This window comes from Episyrphus balteatus, chromosome 4, assembly GCF_945859705.1.
Source record: "Episyrphus balteatus chromosome 4, idEpiBalt1.1, whole genome shotgun sequence".
In the NCBI taxonomy this organism is placed as follows: Eukaryota; Metazoa; Arthropoda; class Insecta; order Diptera; family Syrphidae; genus Episyrphus; species Episyrphus balteatus.
This window is the reverse complement of record NC_079137.1, coordinates 15423056-15428216: the sequence shown is the minus strand read 5'-3', so window position 1 is coordinate 15428216 and position 5161 is coordinate 15423056.

The window sequence follows — 5161 nt, the reverse complement described above, 5'->3', positions numbered from 1 at the left end:
GAAACCGGCAAAATAATGACTAAAATTTCATGGCTTTCCTCGTGTATTTTTTTCAACCCTAATTTTTTTGTTTGCAGTGACTTGGACTTTACAATGGGGAAGAGTGTGACTATGGCAAAATGCAAATGATTTTTGATTTTTTTAAAGGAGCTTTTTTGTACAACGCATGTGCTATGATATGTTTTGATTTTTGTCTTGACTCATTTTTATGGTGTTTAGACAATTGACCGGAAGATGAAGTTTTATATCGGAAACTAAATAAATTCAAATGTGTAAGTTATAAAACTCTACTTTTTAAATAGCTATCATGCAGTTAACGATAAAAATAGATAAAATTACTGTTTTCTTTCATTTGTCATAGACTTATTCATATAAGTTTGTACCCCATTTCCATGAAAACTTAGTGGTGTATCGTGTATCGGGTGTAAATTGAATGCCTAAAGTTATGCAAAGTATTTTCTCAACTCAGCTGAAAAATTTTCTATTTTACAAAAATTCAAATCGTATATTTTGCTGGCTTCCGGTTTACGTTTATGTGAACTTTAGGGCGAAGTTCTTAGTCGTTACTAAAGTCGAGATTTTTTTCAATAAGTGAAAGTCCAAGCAGTCTTTGGATGACTTGAGATGAGATTCTAATAACGCGAGATATAGGTACATACAGTTACGAGCAAAAAAATAGAGCCTAAACCGCTGAAGCTTATTGTTTTCGTAAACGGCTCCAACGATTTGGATCAAAACTTTTTTTTGTAAAATAGCTAATTGTTAAAGACGTAGGTACGCAGCACGCAGGTACTATTATAATAAAAACAATGTCGCGAAATTAAGTAAATTGGTAAATCCTTTTAAGCAAGTTTTTTGTTTTTTTTTTTTCAACTTCAAATGGCCTTAGTATACTTACTCGCTTAAAATTTTGCGCCAGTAATTTGTGCCGTTATGAAAGTACGGTACCAACGAGTAAGTTGATTTTAACGAATATTTTGATATACAGAAGCGTTTAAGTAACCGTAACATAAACATTTTTACAATTTTCAAAAAAATACATATACCAGTTTTTTTTTTTTTTTTTGAAATGTTTGAACATTTCTTTATATATATTTCTATATATTTCTTTATATTAGTGTAGTAAATTAAGGAACCCAGGTGCAATTTTCGCGATTGTTTTTAATACGTTGGCAATTACAAATACCTTAAATTCAATTGGGTTACGCAACATGTTTGAAGGTCAAAGTTTTAAAGAAATCCAAATATTTTAATACTAAAATACGGTTTTTATCAAAAAATTAAAATATATTATTTTTTTATTTTTTAACTTTAATGAATAGAACCTTTTTTACTTGCTCTAAAGTGAAAGTATTAGCTTCGTGTCAAAAAAAATTTCGAGGTTTTTATCAAAACTAATGCCGACTTTTCACGCGCCGATTTTTGCCGTGCGGCAAAGCTTTTCGACTCGTGTGAACGTAAGCCGCAGGTGACTAAAGTGAAAATCCTGATAGAAAAATTTTAGTCGACTTGAGCCGTGCGGCTAAAATCGACTCGTGTCGGTATAACATTGCGATGATGGAGAATTAAAAAAAGTGGGTTTTCTCATGACGTACGTCGGTCTATGCGTCCATCTATACATGAAGCTGCGTTGCCACTTTTTTCGAAAATGGACATTTTGGTTATTTACGTGTAATTTCGTTGAATGCTGGACCGATCTTATTTAAACTTTACAGATAGATATTTCTTATGATTCTTAATCAATTTGTGTATTAAAAGTTTAAAAAAAATGAAGAAAATAAAAAAATACATATATATTTTTTTAGCATAATTCGTTTTCATTATTAGGTGTGTTTTTTTGTTTATCTATATAGATTTTGTGCAAAAAAACGACATCGGGATTTTTGAAATCCATGCAAACATTTGGCACCACTGTACATATACTTTGGCAGCTGTCTGTCAAAAATGTTGCTTTTGTTTTTTTTTTTATTTTAACTCCGAAGTGGGAAGGCCATTACATCCATGTTGGATGCAAACAAAAATTTTCATATGGCCATGGCATCCATGCTGGATTCAAAAAAATTGTTTTTTCACAAAAAAACAAAAATTATCTGTATATTCTTAGCTACATTTTAAGACCATGACCATTAACATTAGTTGCGTCGTTCTTGTGTTATAAGCGTTTGAAGGTAGCCATATTGAATTTTTTTTCGATTTTTTAAAAATCAAATGTGAAAACTTTTTTATTTTTATTTCTAATTTTTCGAAAGGAAGGAGTGTTCCCACCAAGGCACTCCCAACAATTGACGGTAGCGGAAGAATTCATTTACAGAATCAACGGTAGCGTCACCAGTTCCAGTTAGGCCGAACTACTTGGTGAACCCCTTATATGAGCTACTCCGACATATTCAGAGCACAGGTCTATAAGGAGCAAATCACATCTAGGCAAAATAACATCAAGGTGAGCCTAGCGACACACACCAACATCTAAGAGCTTTCCATTAAGCGTGCATGCAATTCCTTGGGTTAGGCGACTGGAGATCACCGGCGTAGTAAAAGACGATCACATTACAAAAACAGGAGCATGCCAGTGTCGACAATTTGCGAAAAACGTTTCGCGAAATTTTCCGAAAAATTTCGAGCATTATGGAAGTACTTGCTAACACGAACAGCACTACCCCGCCAGGCATTACCGCTGCTACACACGGTACTGATCCTGGACCGATTAGAAATAATCGGATCAGAGCTATACGGATTCCGGGGGCTAGCAAAGTAATGCACGAGGTTAGAAGAAAATTGAGAGTCGCGAGTTGGAACGTGGGTAGTATGAACGGCCGAAGCTGTGAATTAGAAGAGATGATGAAGAGGAGGCGAGTGGACATCTTGTGCGTCCAAGAAACCAAGTGGCGAAACACTGGAAACAGAACCCGTTTCTTAGACGTCAAGACAAAACAATACAAGATGTTCTACTACGGAACAGAGCAAGGTAGAAACGGAATCGGTGTCATCCTTGCGGAAAAGCTTCTTGGAAACGTTTTGGCTATTTCGAAGTCCAGTGACCGATTGATGTCTCTAAAACTGGTGATGGAAGGAAAGGTGTGGAATATAGTCAGTGCATATGCTCCCCAAATTGGATGTGAGCAGGTGGAAAAAGATGCATTCTGGCTAGACTTCCACAACCTCATTAAAGACATCCCAAAGGAAGAGCTTTTGTTTGTGGGTGGAGATTTAAATGGACATGTAGGGAACGGCAACGAAGACTATGAGGACTGCCATGGTGGCCTTGGATTCGGAGCTAGAAACCCTCCTGGCGAAGAAATTCTAAGCATATGCAGTGTTGAATACCATGTTCATTAAACAAAGCCGAGATGAACAAGGGTGCAGCTATCTTCAAAATTGCCGCTCAAAGGAGAAGGAATGCTCAGGAAATACGTTCACCAAAGTTCATTAACGATGCTCAAGGCCTACTACTTGTGAATGACGACAAAATTCTCCACAGGTGGCGACAGTATTGTGACGAACTCCTAAATGAGCAATTTCCCAGGATTTACTTTCCAACAGCCGAACCTAATTTAGAAGAAGTACCCGACCTTACAGTCGAAGAAGTTAGCGTGGCGGTGAAAAACTCCAAGAAAGGAAAGGCGCAGTGGCGTACGTTGAGTCGCCGGGGCCCCGGGGTTAGACTAAATTTTGGGGCCCCTTTGATATTTGGGGGCCCCTTAGTTACAAAAAAAAATTACGTATACGCCATACGTTTTTTTTTGTATGGCTTACTTATTGTTAGGTTTATTTTAATGTTTTAATATGTTCGTAATGCACTTTGCTATACTTACTTAAAATTTCTCTCATAAAAGTAGTAAACACTTGTACTAGGGGCCCCCAAAATTAAATATTTAGAGACCCCTAAAATAAAAATTTTTTAGCTAAGAATTGATAGTTCTTGGGGCCTCTGTTCTGAAGTAATAAATACATATTTTATTTTCCATTATGAGACATAATTTTTTTTATTTTGGGGCCTCTGAAAAATTATTTTTAGAGCCTCAAAATTAAGTGCTTAGAGGCCCCTAAAATATAATATAATTTTTTTGGAGCCAATAATTAATAGGTATTGGGGCCTCTGTTCTGAAGTAATATTCGGAATGCCACCAATAACGTAATGTTTTTATTTTGGGCCCTGATGTATTTATGTTGGGGCCCCTGAATTTATATTTAATTTTCCATTTGATTGTTTTGAACTACTTTTGAGGATCCTCAAATAATATTTTTTTGCTTTTTTGGGGCCCCTAATGTATTATTTGTGGTGGCAAAGATTTTTCAAGTAATATTTTTTGGGGCCCTAAGATAAAATTATAATTTTTCTTTTAAAAAAGCAGTTTATATTTTTTGGGGCCCCTGGGGTAACCTTTTTTTTAAATCAATATACATATATTGTGTGGCTACCAATGCATTATACATAACACTGAATGACATAATTTGTCTCCCTGGTTACTTCGTAACTCAATTTATGCTAACAGTTTCCTTCTCTGCATTGTCTTCAGTGGGGGCCCTGGGGTCGGTCGGGGGCCCCGGGGCACCGCCCCGCTTGCCCCAAGGGAGTGTACGCCCCTGGAAAGGCGATTGGTCCAGACGAAATACCCTCTGAGTTCTGGAAGAAGATGGGAGACATTGGGTGTAAATGGCTCACGATTCTCATCTCCAAACTCATTAGCGGTGACCAAATGCCAAATCAGTGGAGAGAAAGTTTCCTTCTCCCAATCTACAAAGGAAAGGGGGACACACGAAACTGTGATAACTACCGATCGATTAAGCTGATGTCACACACCATGAAGATCGTTGAGCGGATTTTGGACGGCCGACTACGAAAAATAATACGGCTGTCTGATGACCAGTGCGGGTTTGTCTCGGGTAAATCAACCACAGATGCCATACAGAGTTTAAGAATCCGAATGGAAAAACACCGTGATTCCTCGAGGGATTTGCATATTGTGCTGGTTGATTTCGAAAAGGCATTCTATAGACAACCACGAGATCTGATATGGGTGTCCCTGAGACAGCGAGGGGTCCCGGAAATCTACGTGCGGATGATCAAGGACATGTACGAGGAAGTAAAAACGAAGGTAAAATGCCCCGCAGGAGTCACCGACTTTCTGCTTGAAGAAAAAGTGACGGATCCGAAAGTGAG